The sequence below is a fragment of the Corvus hawaiiensis genome, chromosome 1 (genome assembly GCF_020740725.1).
Source record: "Corvus hawaiiensis isolate bCorHaw1 chromosome 1, bCorHaw1.pri.cur, whole genome shotgun sequence".
NCBI lineage: Eukaryota > Metazoa > Chordata > Aves > Passeriformes > Corvidae > Corvus > Corvus hawaiiensis.
Genome location: NC_063213.1, coordinates 77,183,550 through 77,200,309, shown reverse-complemented (window position 1 = coordinate 77,200,309; position 16,760 = coordinate 77,183,550). Strand labels below are relative to the sequence as shown.

At 39.5% G+C, this 16,760-nt stretch overlaps 1 protein-coding gene across 4 annotated transcripts in view; it reads right to left on the bottom strand.

Annotated features, from left to right (window-relative positions):
* The window catches only part of CDH12 (cadherin 12), a 431,901-nt gene that overhangs the window by 108,232 nt on the left and 306,909 nt on the right, over positions 1–16,760 (bottom strand). The gene's annotated exons all lie outside the window — the stretch shown is intronic.

The window sequence follows — 16,760 nt, the reverse complement described above, 5'->3', positions numbered from 1 at the left end:
TCAAAGACTCTTGTCTTCTCCTTAAAATTTCTGAATAAAATACAATACAAGGTATTGATTTTGTCCAAAGACCAAGATTTTGTCCTAATCCCAAATAAAACTAACTAACTAACTAACTAACTAACTAACTAAATATATAGTCAGATCTCAATTTTAAATAATCCATGCACAGTCCTTCCCCCATACATAAAAGCAGACATCATGGTTATCAACACACTACTCATGCTCATATTTTTTTAATGAGCATTAAAATATTGTCCTATTATTTACCTGCTTTACTAACTTTTTACCACATATTTTTTTCTATTCATCAACATTTTTTTCTTTTTCCCTGGCACCTTCACAAGCATATTTTAAAAGACATACTATTTTTTAAGGTAATTTCCCCCAGTTCCCTTGCACACACATCCCATCTGTGTTTTGTCAGTTCTGGTAACAAATAAGCATTAAGAATCAACCTCTGAAATGAATATTCCTTCTCAGTTTTCACCAACTCCAACACTACACCTATAAAACAGAGAAGTGATGTTACAAGATGCCTTTATATGCAACAATACTGAGGGCATGAATCATAAAAAGACCCACTGCAAAATGCAGTAAGCCCAGATGCAGTTTTTTTTCTCTTTGGTGTTATTTAGATGCCTAACAAAGAGATCCATACAAGTGAGCTTATTAGTGAAAAGGTGCTGTAGCCTGTAAGAAATACCAATGAGAAAAGGTGTATCCTAGATACCTACTTTCTCAGAAATTATTTACTGATGATAACATTTTTGAACCCTTTTCTGTGTTAACCGTTTAAAGCAACACTATTGTGACAAAATGCAGAAGCAGATGATGTTGCCCTGCTGACTGCTCAGTGCATACATGAACTACAGATTATTTTAAGTCACTCTCCTTGGTTGAATATGGTGGTTGAATGCTTATTTCCTACCTCCTAAGTGAATGCTCTCTCAAGAGCATCACTCTTTTGAAAAAAGGAGGAAGCTGATCTGTTTTATGTAGGATCATCAAATATTCATCAGGCCAAAAAAAGGGAGAAGGAAAAAAAACTACAAAGACTCTGGTGGTTAAAACATAAGGAGGGGGTATTCAAAAAAGGGAAAGTATTAAAGCTGCATCTGCAGCATCTTGTGTGAGTTTTCTACCTACCTCACTGCAAAACGAAAAACATGTAACCTCTCCTCCAGCCACATTTTTCATGGGATGTAACTCTGAACTCTGAAAATGTCACTGACTGGATTGTGAAAGAGAATTAGGTATATCTACTTTATGATTTCTGACAGTGCTTGGACATTAATTGGCTTCTAGCTTCTCAGCAGTGTAAAGTTCAGATGCTTCTATGTGCAAGCATATTGGGGGCAGACACAGATGACATTTTAGGTACCCATGGAAAAAAAATCATGGAATCTTACTTTTTTAATAGTTTCAGGGAGGTGCTAAGATACTTCATGTTGAATCAGACAAATAAATGTGTGTGGATGTCTAACCCTGCATGGCATGCCCTCACTTACTGTAGTAGTGCTGAATTCGATTTGTGTCTGATCTGATTGGGCTCCAGAGACATTGCTCCAAGTACCTGTCCAAATTTCAAGGACATGTTGACTCATATTTATAATGCAAGTCAGCAAAAGTTAGGTGTCTACAGATAAGGGATTCTCAGTATAGCTTGAGGAACTTACTGGTACAGCTCAAGATATTAAAAGATGTTTGGGAGTCTTAAAGACTGACTAGAGTTTTCAAAACCATTTATATGCCCTAAACTTAGTCATATCAAGGAAAAATATTATCCACAAGATGCTTGTAAAACTCTCAGTGTCAAGTTACCTTTAAAACTCTGGCCTGACAATGTGCTGATTAAAAGGTTTTGTGAACAAGACCTTACTAAAGATTCTAAAATCTCTACTGTTGATAAGAACAGTACTGACGTAATGCACACTGTGTTCACAAGGAAGTCAACACTCAAATCATGGAACACATTTGCAGTGTGAGAGGTGCAGCCTCATGTAGTCTTTAATATAGGCAGTCTGGGCAACAGCAGCCCTGGAAATGTTGTCTATTTGGACTTCAGCAAGGCTTTGACACTGTCTCCCACAGCATACTCCTGGAAAAGCTGGTAGCCCATGGCTTGGACAGGAGCACTCTTTGCTGGGTTAAGAACTGTCTGGATGGCTGGGCACAGAGAGTGGTGGTGAACGGTGCTGCATCCAGCTGGTGACCAGTCAGTACTAGTGTCCCTCAGGGGTCTGGAGCCAGTTCTGTTCAGTATTTTTATTGATGACATGGATGAGGGTACTGAGTCTTTCATTAGTAAATTTGCAGATGACACTAAGCTGGGAGCATGTGTCAATCTGTTGGAAGGTAGGAGAGCTCTGCAGAGAGACCTGTAATGGTTGAAGGGATGGCCAGGGTCCAATAGGATGAAGTTTAATAAGTCCAGGTGCTGAGTCCTGCGTTTTGGCCACAATAACCCCCTGCAATGTTATAGGCTGGGGACGGTGTGGCTGGACAGTGCCCAGGCAGAAAGGGACCTGGGGGTGCTGGTCGATAGGCGATTGAACATGAGCCAGCAGTGTGCCTTGATGGCCAAGAAAGACAACAGCATCCTGGCCTGTATCAAAAACAGTGTGGCCAGCAGGACCAGGGAGGTCATTCTTCCCCTGTACTCGGCACTGGTAAGGCCACATCTTGAGTGCTGTGTCCAGTTCTGGGCCCCTCAGTTCAGGAAGGACGTTGAGGTGCTTGAGCGCGTCCAGAGGAGGGCGACAAGGCTGGTGAGGGGCTTGGAACACAAGCCCTATGAGGAATGACTGAGGGAGATCGGCTTGTTTAGCCTGGAGAAAAGGAGACTCAGAGGTGACCTTATCACTCTCTACAACTTCCTGAAAGGTAGTTGTAGTCAGGTGGGGGGTGGTCTCTTTCTCCAGGCAGCAACTCACAAAACAAGAGGACACAGCCTCAAGCTGCACCAAGGGAAATATAGGTTGGATATTAGGAAAAAGTTTTTCACAGAAAGAGTGGTGAAGTACTGGAATTGTCTGTCCCGGAAGGTGGTAGAATCACCTTCCCTGCATGTGTTTAAAAAAAGATTGAACGTGGCACTTGGTGCCATGGTTTAGTTGAGGTGTTAGGGCATGGGTTGGACTTGATGTGTGGGATATGCCCAGCCACTGCCCTGGAGGGATGTCTGCTGAGATAAAGAGATTGAGCAATCTCCCAGCAGGACTCCCTGGAAAAGCAACTACTTTCGGATCATGGCAGGAAAGGTAGACCCACAATCCTTTGGGAGACCCTATGCAGATCGTTCTGTAACCCTTTGGTCTGTCCCAGACCCTCTGTAATCCATTGGTCCCCTTGCTGATCCCCTGTATCCCTATAAAAGCAAGACCAATTTGCCCCTGTGAGAGAGTTCTCGTCCCTGGTTCCCCCCTTCGCCGGAGGGGACCCATAATAAAGCTACCTTCGTGCAGAACCAGCCACACGGGCCTTCTCATCTCTCTCTCTGGTCTGGTTTGGCCTAGAGGCTGCCCTGCAGCGCTGAGCTGAAACCACAAGCTGATAATCACTAAAGAGCTGACAGCCTCTGCAGGGGCCCCTCTGCCAGCAGCTGAGAGGAAGACACCGGACCTCGGGAAGGCGATTCCTTTCGGGACCATCTCCCCGGACCGGTCACCTCTTCCTGGGTCGCAGCCTCGGACCCCACCACCAGCTGTAATATTGATGATCTTAGAGGTCTCTTCCAACTTGGTGATTCTGTGGTTCTGTGATTATGTGAAATGAACCATCAGGACATTCCTGCAAGGTAGCTGGTGAGTTAGTGTCCCAAAGTCTCTTGCACTATGCTGCCATAAAATCTGTCCTGCCATCACTGTTACTGTCCCCTTGTGCTAACCAAAGTAAATCGATAAAGATGGCTAAAATATAAAGCATCCAGATTGCAGTAGAGGTATTACTGAACTGCCACAACTTCAACCCTACTGTAAATCAGTAGGATGTGCTGGTGCAGTTCTTATCCCTTATCTTTCCTTTAAATCAGCCATTCAAAGACCTCTTATTGCTGTGCAGTGGCCCAAAGAGAGGATTCCTTCTTTACAACTTGCCAGTTCAATTACTAGCTTCATACGGATTTTGGAATTTAAGGAGCGGATGCCTTGCTACAATCTTTTGATTCAGGTAGACAGTCTGACATCTTGGTGCCTTTCGGGTCATTTAAGTAAGATTTTCTTCAGAAGGAAAAGCTTAGAATTTGCTTTTGCTTATTTCTTACAAAGAAAAGCTGATGTAGGAACTGATTATCCAACATTTTATGTTGCAGCAATTCCTAGTACAGCAGTGTCTGAATCTGGGTTGTGTGAAATAAAACCAGCTGTTTATGTTTGTTCTCTCACTGCCTCTCTCTCCACAAACGTTAAGAGTTCCCCTCCTTATTCCCTCACCAGTATTGCAAACAAAACTATCAAAACCAGTGCTTTAATATATCATAGCAAAGCTATTTTTACTACTCAGCTAGGGTAAGATTTCACCCTCCCTCCACTGTACTAGGAACTGGATGATCTTTGGAAGGCACACAGGATCATCCCCGTTTGAACAACAAGGCGCTATGTCTCACTGAATTATGCTCAGTGATTAATATTGGTTTAGGACTTAAAACCTGTGAAAAAAGGATTCATTCAGAATCACAAAGAAGAATCATGAAAGAATCCCAGGACTATCAAACATCAGTTGAAAACTGTCTGAAAGGGTTAGGTTCTTGTTCAGGCATAAGGTGATATGGAGTGAAAGCAGCAAGAAAAAGTGGATGGATTTGGAGCTACTGAACCAGAGAAGCAGCAAGTAGGGCTGATAATTTGAGCATCTGTGTCTGTAACATCTCTTGCAAGACCATAAATTGCAAGCTTGAGAACTTGAACCTGCCTTTCAGGCATCTTTCTCATCTGAATTCTCTCAAGGCTGTTGAAAATATTGATTACTGCTGCTTTATTACTAAAAAGACAGCAAAAGTAACGGGGGCTCAGAGCAAGCAGTGAAAGTGATTGAGAATGAAAAGTTTTCCACATAACACTTTAAAGATTTAATCTGTCTAATTTAGGGAGGAGACAAAAAGATGTGGCATGATAGAAATGTATTCAGTAGGTAGGATTACACCAAAGCTGTGTAAATCGTCTGTTCCTACACACCTTTTATCCTCCAGACTAAAAGTCAAAAATGTTAAAAATCAGAAAAGAAAAAGTTTTGTAGGACGATATGATGAATTTAGGCAACGTACAGCCACTAGTCCTAACAAAATGGGGATTAGAAAAATCCGTGTATGCAAACCCAAACAACAATCCTTTTTAAGAGATAGAGAAGCAGTAAATTTTACTTGGATACAACTTAGTCCCAAATAGGCTGTGACATTATAATCTGCCTAAATGTGTGTTTAACCTTCTCCCAGGCTCTAGTTCTGGAAATTTACAGAGACAGGAGGATAGATAGGTTTCTAAGGTGATGTTTCTGCAAAATGGGAATCTTAGCTACATAATTATCTTATGTTTCAGATAAGTTGGGCTACTTCTTTAGATCAAAACAAATGATAAAACTGATGCTTGCTGTATTAACAGCAATAAACACAGATGGAAGATGAAAGACATGATTGAAGACATAATCTCCAGATATAGGCCTCTTGACTGTCATATTAATGGGCTGTCTGTTAGGATTCATATTATCCTTTACCATTTAGAATATCTATTCCCAAAACACCATGCCAACCTCAGTGGGATGACTAGCGGTCAAAAAACTATTTCCAGTGAAAACCATCAGTTGTTAACAATGTGTACCAAGATGTGAATGGTCAGCTGAAATTACACCCCTGAGAGCACCAGCAACAACATTCTCCATCAATCATGGTGCAGAATGGTGTCAGGTAATCCTTGGCTGGAGGTCCTCTTGGCTACTGATTGCTGTTTCCTTTTTCCCTCAAGACTGCTCCATAGGAATACTGATACCTTGAGTGCTTACACATTAACACCCTTAAAGTTTTTTATGAAAGTAAAATAACAGACCTGAGGTTTGTTAACAGAAATAATAGCTGTCTCTTTAGTGGTGTCAACCTAAATCAAGTCCAAGGCAGTATTAAAGGTGTTGATTTCTCTCCAGTAGCTCTTGCAGTGAAAGCTGAACAGGCTGTAAAGATTTTCCTCTTCCTCTGCTGTCATTCTTTACTTTCACACCTGCCTGAAGTCAACTCGCCTTCTATTTCCAGTCTTTGCCTCTCTAATCCTCAATGATCTCACATTTACTGCTGGCTTCTGCACAAAAGGTGTTCAGACATAACTGGCAAGTAAGGATGTCTAGACAGTGAAATTTTACTTTACTATGATATTTCAGATAGTTTTGGATTTTCACTTCATCCTGCATCATTCCAGAAAAAAAGAAAAATGAAATTGCACTCCAGAAAACAATACTGGCACCACTGAGATTTTAGCAAAGAGAACAGTTTCTTTCATTTCCATTGGTCTTCCTCCTACTTAGTTATGACCTGTTTAGCTTGCAGGCTGACTAGCTTGTCTAGAAAGTGTGACAACCTGTCTTGTCATCAACTATGTGGAAGACACATCAGGGAACAGGCAAACCCATCAGGTTCCCAGCTTCAGAGAATACTGCCTTGCCTATGTGTTCCAAGCCAGCCAGAGCTTGGCTTGTCAGAGTGATATAAAGAATGCTCCTTTACTAATACAGAAACCACCTGTGTAATTTTCCAGTCACCACCTAACCTGTGGGATGACTCACTAAGCAGCCATCTGGTTTTTCATAAAAAGTTTTAAGAAAATTACATGTTTGCACCTTTCAGTTGTACAGAAACTTAGCAAAAGTATCTCTTGTGGAAAGGTTTCAATCAGCTCTATCAGGATCCTTGTTGAGCAAAGGCTGGAGGGATGTCATGTCAGATTCCTGTTCCCACAAGATCTGTAAAGGTTCATTAGTTAGGAAAAACCTACAGTGTACAGGACAGATATTGGACTGGATTGCCTATCTGTGCTGTTCCTTGTCTCTGTTGTCCCCAGGGATGGCGAGAAATGACATGAATTCAGAACAGAGAAGATGGTCGAAGCTGACCCATTAATGGCAAAAACCCGTCTTTTTATAGCATGGTTCGCAAAAGAGAAATTACATGACTGGTCCCTTGACTAGCCACCCACCACAGTAAGTGGCTGAGCAGTATAACCACCCATTTCAAAATATTATTCTCAGTGAACCAAAACCAATTCCACTCTCTTCTCACAACAGCCCTGCACCTGCAGATAGTTTACAAAACCATCTTTCCGTTTCTCATGCTTTAGCTGAGAAACAGGGAAACTTCACAAAATGCTTCAGCAGCTGGAAAATTCCTCTGCTCCTGCCTTTTAGCATCCACAGTTCCTTACTATGAACAAGGAGAAATTTTAAGTACCTAGGACTCATTAAATCCAAGGTTGGCAGACAGATACACCTACTAATTGGCTAACATTCCATTTAAAGATACTCATGTATATGCTGTTCCTCAGTCTGCAGATAATTTTAGACCTCTGGTTTATGTAGATTTTCTTTTCCTAAGGTATTATTTTTATCTGCAGTGTCTTTGCTGTAGACTTTAAGCCTTATGGGATTCTCTAAACAGAGAATAATTTGTCCTTAACAGTATATTTGTGATCAGTGATTTTTCTCTTAGCTCTTGTTAAGCCAGATTCTCATGAATACTTTTCTTATCACTCCAGGCCTTCCTAGGATTACATCTAATTTGCCACATAGAGTTATTTCTGCACACAGAATTAAAGCCTTTAATCATATTTGGTTTAGTGACTCCCATTCGCTTAGTAATCTTGAGACTATTTTGCATTCTGTTTTGCCCTCCTCTAGGGCTGATGATGACTTGATTGATTCAAACAATCCATCAGTGACTGATTTCTTAGACTTCTTAGGTTTCTTAGTACAGAATATCAGCCATGCCTGCTTTTATTATTTTGGTTTACTGCAGAGTAAAATACAAAAACAGGTGACTAGAATACTAGTCATACATATGCACTCACTTTCCATGCAAAATAGCCATTAAAATCCTTTTAAAATTTGGCTTGCTATTATTACCTGCAGTGTTTTTATGAGAAGATGGGTAGAACATGATTACTTGTCATAAATGAAGATCTGCCTTGTGCCAGCAAAAGCTTGCACTTATTTCTTCTTAAAAAATTATAAATAGAACTGAATGTATAGGAAAAAAATAACTCAGTGGCTGAAAAGCAACTGTAAAGAAAAATTGTATTTATAGCCACGCAGGCAGTAGTTTGAAAAGCAGCTTTTATAAAACATATTTAATGTTTACAGACACTCAGTAATACTTTTAAAATATGTTTAACGTTTAAAACCACTTGGTGGCCAAAAGAACAGCTCTGACTAAAAAGATATTTAATGTTCAGAGTCATTTTGTGGTAAGAAAAAAGCAACTTCTTGTTAATTTTTATCATTTACAGCTAATCTGTGGCTACTAAAACAACTATCAATACAACATGTTTTATGTTTACAGATATTATGTGCCCGTATAACAACGATTTCTACATTTTTTCAATACTACACTTAAATATGTCAATTTCTTTCCCTCATCAGCTGTGTAATTAACAAAAAAAACAAAACAAAAAAAACCATATAACACATAATCCCAACAACTCTAATGCAATATATCTTGAACCTTAAGATATTTATGTGAACAGCAAGACTGGACCAATAATTACAAAGCTTCTCCTTATATACAAAAAGAACTAATATTCAACACCACTGAAACTACCAACATATCCATTTAGAGCAAACCCAATAGCTTAATTTTAATAATGAAAGCATTTCTTGGCAACCTAAAAGAGGTTAGATTGCATCAAAAGACATGTGTGATAAAATATATTATTTGATTTATGCTACAGAGCTGCAGTAAAGTCACTGTGTGGATAGAAACATTGTGGTTTTAACTGCTGTGACATGGGTTCTCAGCTTTGCCCACGTACAGTTAAACACAATCACACAGAGAATCACAGAATGGGACAGGCTGGAGGGGACCTCTCTGCTCAAGTGGGGTTATCCTAGAGCATATTGCACAGCATTGTGTCCAGATGATTCTTGAATATCTCCAGTGAGGGAGATTCCAGAACCTCTCTGAGCAATCTGTTCCAGTGCTCGGTCACCTCATGTTCAGGTGGAACTTTCTGAGCATCCCTTTCTGCCTGTTGCCTCTTGTCCTACTACCTGGCCCCTACAAGAAGAGCCTGACTACATCCTCTTTACACACTGCTTACCAACATTAACTAGGTCCCTTCTCTGTCATCTCTTCTGAAGGCTGAACAGGCCGAGCTCCCTCAGCCTTTCCTCATAAGACAGATATTCCAGTCCCACAATCCTCTACGTTACCCTCCACTGGAACATCTCCATGTCTCTGTTGTACTGCGGAGCCCAGGACTGGATGCAACACTCCAGCTGTGCATCCCCAGGAAAAGAATCATGCACCTCAATCTGCTGGCAGTGCCCTTCCTAATGCACTCCAGGATACTTTAGGTCTTCTTGGCCACAAGGACACACTGTTGGCTCATGGAGAGCTTGTTGTCCACCGGGGCTCACAGGTCCTTCTCTGCCGAGCTGCTTTCCAGCAGTCCATCCCCCAGGCTGTGCTGGTGCATGGGGTTATTCTTCCCCTGGTGCCGGACCCTGCACCTGCCTTTGTTGAATCTCAGGCAGTTCTTCTCTGACCATATCTCTGACCTGTTGAGGTCCCTCTGAAGGGCTACACAGCCCTCTGGGGTATTGGCCACTCCTCCCACTCCTCCCAGCTTTGTGCCATTAATGAACCTGCTGAGAAGGCATCTGCCCCTTCATCCAAGTCATTGATGAAGAAGTTAAACAATACTGGACCCTGTATTTAATCTTGGTGGACACCACTAATGACAAGGCCTCCAACTAGGACCTGTGCCACTGATTACGACCCTCTGGGATCTGCCATTCAGCCAGCCCTCAATCCACTTCACTGTCCACTCATCTAATTCCCATCTCCTGAGTTTGTCTATGAGGATTTCATGAGAGACACTGTCAAAAGCCTTGCTGAAGTTGTTGTAGAATATCCACTGTAGGCTTGGATATACGTGAAGTAAGAATCAAATGCTTTAAATGGTTTCAGCACTAATACTGACATTTTGGGACTGTAAAAACAGCCAGCAAAAAAACAGCTATCCAGCATCTTTTTTCAACAGCTTCTCAGCTTTTCTGAGAATTTTGTTGTTCACATGTTTGTATAGTCCTGTCTGTCACAGTTTCATTTTACATAGATTCTCCCACCTGACAGCATTTGTCAAATGTCTTAGTTTTGCTGACTTTATCCAACAGCCAGGGTGTATGAAAGGAAACTCACAGTATGACAATAATCATTATGCTTTAAATAAGAAAGTCTTGATTTTCTGCACTATTTTCTCCCTGCCTTCTGATCTAAATTTTTTTCTGGATCCTCTTCCATAATTGAAGCTGCATAGGTTGCCCAGTGATCTATCATAAAGAAACACTTTTGTTTCAAAAGCTTTAACTGCCTACTCGTAATATTCTCTCAGTATCTCAGTGTTGTGGTTTTTTCTTTTTTTTTTTGTTTTATGTTTTGTGCAATGTCCTCATTGCACAAATTTTCCCAACGTGGTAAAAACACTCTTTGAGAAAAGGCTAAGCAGCCCTAACCTGCCCTTCCTTCTGCTCCTTTCTCAAAACTCACTTTTCTATACAGTGGCTATAAAAGTTAGTCCGATGTAGTAGATATTAGTCTGATGTTAGCAGATATATCTTTTCAAAATCAAAACAAAAAGAGAATTGGAAAGACAAGAGCTGTAATTAAAAAAAGCAATTCTTAGTGGGAAAACACTGAAATATCAATTTTGGTGAGTAAACTGACATAGCCCCAGGAAAGAGTATGGAAAAAACAGTGATGGGACAAGTTTTCTGAAATGTGGCCTGAATTACTCAGAGCACCAGGTCTGACCCATGTGATGGACAAAATTTGTACACTGTAATAAAGTACCAAATTAGAGGACATAAGGATATGACCCTGTAAGGTCGAATTCAGTACAGTTTTGTGAAGGGAAGTTGCTCTTCACAAAACCTATTAAAACTATTGAGTGCATCCGTGAGTATATACCTCAAGATTACTGGCATAGATTAAAAGTATCTAAATTTCAGAAAAGCTTTCAGCAAGTTTCTAAGCAAAAACTCTTCAAAAAAAAAAAAGAAGAAAAAAGGAAGTTTAAGACACCGCAGCTTTTCCTAAAATAATCCAAATAAAAAGAGATCTAAAACAGTAGGAATGAATTGCTTGTCTTTACATGAGAGAGGGGTTGCCACTGGCATCTCTCTTGGATCTGAACTCATAGGTTGCCAGTAAAAGAGAATATGTGAACAGGTGACAGTTTGACAAAATGAAAGCTTTACTGCAAAGTGCTGCAGGGGAATCTTAACATAGCATGAAACTGAGAATACGGAACTTCACACGGAGGAACACAAAGAGGCATGGGAAAAAGTAACTTATCAGTATTTCCACATAGGTGGGTTGTAGCTCCATTGCCTATTAATTCTTGATCTTGGGATCACTGTGGAAAATCCCCCAAAATTTTAATCTCTATGATCAACAGCAGACAAAAAACCAAAAATGATCAATGGGAGTAATTCAACAAGGAAAATTGGATAAAAATAAAGCATATTCAAGATGTTTGTATCTTGAATATGACATCCAACTCCCATCATTTTCTTTAACGACTTGATAACACCAGAGAAAAACATGGAGATCAGGCTGGAGCTGGAGGGGTTGCAGACATTGGCTGCAGACAGATTATGCTGTCAGTTATCTGTCCATGAGCATGCATAATGCCATTCAAAAGTATTTCTGGTCTCAATGGATTCCCAAAGATCTTCTGCAGCAGCCTGGGTAAGCTTTTGGAAGCCCTTAAAAATATATCGCCAACAGCTAGGAATCTATATGAAAGGAAGGACCATTCAGCATTTGCTCCAATGCCTTATAGCCTCTCCTTCCCCAGCCTCTGCTCACTGTAAGCTTCAGGCTAAACTCAGGCACACAGTGCTAAGCTGAGCCAAGCCAGAGTGCAGGTTATTACCTACCCCTTCATCAGGTTAGTTTTCTACATATTGTAATTCTTGCACATGAAACTACATAGATGGATATATTAAACATATGTTCCATTTGTGGAGATATATATATGCTCCATTGTCAATGTTCAAATATAAGCCAATGTTTAAATAAAAGTCAATTAAGTATTCTCTTCAGAAGGAAAGCTGCTAGAAAATTTATAGAGACTATTTTCACACTGATGGTACCATGGGAAGCAAATCTATAACACTCTTCAGGTAGCTGCTTTGCACCACTGAGGAACACAGTAAAAATAACCTAATATCAACTTTCTATTGTCATTGACCATTTTAGTCTGCCACGGTGATCTGGAGTTTGTGGAGTCCCCCCTGATCAATAAAGAGTTAATGTAGTGGACAAGTATGAAATGAATTTGCATAGCAAAGAACATATGGCATCTATATATTATGGAACTGATGGGTTTAGTACAGCCCTAGCTGGTCTATGTATAAGCATAGAGGAATAATACAAAAACCTTAGAAAACAATTAGGACAAAAGAAGTTATAAATTTGCTGTTAAAATCAACATATTCAGTGAAAGAAATGCTTATGAAAGCAAATGCATTTCTGTGTACATTTTTATGTAGAAATATATAAAAATATATAATAAGATCTTTCCTTGAATGTGTGCTTAATGCTGCTATGTCCCCATTCTCAGTCATCTGGACTGATAGCTTTAATAAGGGGATAACCTTGGTTTAAACTCAGCTATATTTGCGTGCTTATGTCAACTATATTGCAATAGAAGCTGGCACAACTGCCAGAAGCAACAACACAGTTGATTAAACTATACTTAAGGAGAACATATTTTGCTAATACAAACTTACAAATGGGGATATTAGGGCACCCTTTTCAGTTCTCATAGATAAATCCCCATTTCTGGTTCGTTCTACATTTTGGAAGTTATATCAAGAAAATATTTTCAAATAAAGATATTGATAAAACCAATCCAATATCAGAAAAATAATTAAAAAAAACAAACAAACAAAACCAAAAAACCCTTCAACATTGGGAGTCCAGCCCTTAAGCTTTTATAAGTCTCTTACTAGGCATAAGATAACAGCATAGCAATCTCTGTTCTTAAAATATTAGCTCTGCATTGTAATCTGACTCCATCTGCTGAGTTTTTTCTGCAGGGAATTTCAAATCATTGTACTTTGAAAAATAAATTCTTCACCATAAAGCATTCCTCACCCCCGTTTATTATGTGAGCAATAAAATGTCAACTTTGGAGGTACTGGTATCCTTCCACAACATTGAGGAAACTGTGCCCACTTTGAAACTCTCAGAAACATTGGAAGTCACAGATGGGTACTGCAGCCTGCATGTCACAGCAGTAACAAAAGGGGCTTCCAAGAGAAGATTTTTCTTCTTTATGTGTGTGACTGACTTTCCTCTCCATCATACAAGAGCAGATTACAGTGCATGTATGGAAGGAGCAAGGCTGGCTGGCCATTCAAACGTTGGCATGAAACAGGTTTGCATCCTAGCTTGTAGTGGCTAAACATCGTTCTAACATTTTTTCTTAAGAGTATATGAAGGAATTTGTTTCCTGGTAAGGAAGGCACAGCTAAATAAAAATAGCAGCCCTAAATCTATCTCTTCAGAAAGAAACCAACAAGATATTCAGTACCACTATCTTTTTTAATGAGTGGTATTGATTAAAAGGAAAAACAAACCAATGCTAGAGTGCAGAAACTGTAGAAGAAAATTTAATCTGCCCTTAACTTAAATTTGAAGGAAAAAAGTAAATTTCCACCTACAATATGCATGGAAAGTAGCACAAGTTCTAAGAAACTCTACCATGAAAAACTTGGCTATGACATGTATATCTAAGTAATATCTCTGCAGAAAATCAGATCTTGAGGACGCTATGAATTTTCTTTTTTTTTTGCACTTTTTCCAGTAAAAAATCACCAAGGATCAGTTGATATACAATTTTATCGTAACACTGTAACTGCAACTCTGAACCCAGACATGAATGCTATGGCATTATTTCTGCCATCCCAGATTCAGCAACAACAATTAGTAGGAAGTCCAGAGACATTACAAAATTGAGAACCATGTAGCCATGAAAATTTCTGAAAGGTACCAATATATATCCCAATAACCTTGGGATAAAGTATCAAACTGAGTAAACCTTTGCATGCAAATGTCATGTAACAATAAAAGACTGCAAGTCACTGGTCACAAAAGCTTGTCCGGCTCACATAAGAGACTAGTAAGTGTGAAAAAAGTAATGTTTCAGTGCGTTTCACACAACAAAAATATGTGCATGAGTGCAGTTTATAATCATTACAGTTGTAAAACTATAGTAAGTGAAATTTAGAACATTTGGTAATTAAAAAGTGGCAACTAGAAATGAAAATGTAAAAAAAAAAAAAAAAACAGATGAGAGGAAGAGTTTATCTGGGGTTTTTCCCTAAGCCAAGACAACCATATGCTGCACCAGCTGAAAAATCAAAGTGATTTTCAATGTCAGCCTCAGGCACTGGTAGGCCTAAGCATCTCTATAGGTGCAACTAAATGGTACTGATGATAGAAAGGAGTAGTTTTAGATCCTCTGAGAAATCTTGACTTGCATAAGGAAGGAAAAACATAGATAAGAGAGAACAAGAGAGCGGCAAGATCTACATCAGAGAAGGCACAACCTCCTGACACAGAGGACAAGGCATTTCTGGATATTTTTGCTGCAAGACAACCTAACAGCAAAAATTGTTATCTGCTTTAGTAACCACTAATTGAAGTTTAGGCCTCCATTAAGGAAACTCTTTCCTTGCCTTGCATTTTCTGATCAATTTTCATCCATCTTTTATTTTTTTCAGAGGAAAATAGCAACTCTTATTGATGCCATGATAATTTTTGTCTTTTCTTTTATACCCCCGTTATACCTTTTTACAATTTCTGTATTCTTAGTGCTTTTTGCCTACATTCTTGGACTTGTTTGTTCAGCTAAGAGACTAAACATTTTAGAAGCTTCATAGCTAGGGATCAGTGTGCCCCAGACCCCAAAGTCCTCTCCAGAACACATTCTGTAAACTAAGATAGAACCATCCAGGGGAAGGTTCCTTGGGGAGGGGGGTTCACTCAAGTCTCTCATTGGGGAATCTTTGATAGATATGCTAATTAGTAAAACCTATAGTGTTATACCCGATCTTTTTGGGGGTGGGCATTGCGGTGTGCATTTTGGTGCATTCGACCTGGACATGTGCACCTAAGGATCCTTAAAATAAATACCAAGGTAAAATCCCTTTTCCCCTTCTAAATGTGTTTGAGTCTTGATTTTAAGACCAGGAAAAGGCATCATTATGAATAAATCTTCTAGATAGAGTGAATGTGACTGAATAAAGAAAAGACCAAGAAGATCCATTTCTGCCATGGTATCTACTACTTTTTTTCTAAAGGAGAATAAATTGAAAAGCATTTCTTTTAAATGCTGTATGCATGACACAACATGCTCTGTTGTTATCTCATTTAGTCATGCAACTCCTTATCCATGTAAAAGCAACAATGTATGACACACCTTGAAGAGTGTTTCATACGAAGTAAAAGCTCTGTTAGCATTTAATCTTCTGCTGCACACACATATTTAAGGAAATAACAAAGGAAGATGGGAGAGAGCAACAGAGTAAGAGAATAAATGCAGGCACTGTATTCTGCTATACAAACAGCATCACTCATTTTCATTTCTTCTTTCTGATCAGGTTTTAAAAGCAATTTCACAACCAACCATACATTCACTGGTGAGAAATTTTATTCTGAATTTGCCACAGACACAGGTGTCAAAATATAACAAATGGTTTTCATCTCTAAATAATACAACTCTAAGTAATATTATTATGCATCTCATTAGGGGAAACAACAGACCACATATATTGTGAATCTACAGACAAACCCCTGTGGGTGACTATAGTGAGTTGTTCTCTACACTTCTATAAGATCAACATGATCATCTCTACATGTTTACTCACATCAAATTTTATCATATTCTATCACATTCTGCTACTCCTTATCACAAAATTTTAAATACTACCTCATTAATTCTATGTAGCAACTTGCGTGGATAGCCAGTCACCTCCCAGACTGACTTTAAAAACATCAACATCTGAGGTGCATAGCTGGAGGAGAATAGTATCCCTCTGCCACTTCAAACTCAGAAAACTTCCAAAACTGTTAATAGCTACCGGGAGTATTAAATGACTGGTACTGGCTTGTGAAGTACTGGGAAAAGACAGTTTAGGAGAGAGAAGGGCAATAAGCTGGAACTAGCACTGGGAAGTTAAAGGACTCCCAGCCCAGAACAAATTAATTTCTGGTGCCTGCAGGGAAACCCAAAATGCCATCTGGCAGCAGGACGCAAGCAGTGCGCTTATGTTACAAACACACTGCTCAGGACCACTGCAGAATCAGCCATCAGGAAGAGACCCAAGGGGCCCATTTAGCATATTCTCCAGCTCCAAAGCAGGATCGATGCTCTTTATGTCATTCCTGGCAAATATCTACTATGTTGTGAAAATTCTTCAAGCAAAAACCTATTCCACTGCTTCAGTATCCTTATTGCAGTCCACCTTTCTCTGAAAAGAAAATTACTCTGTCC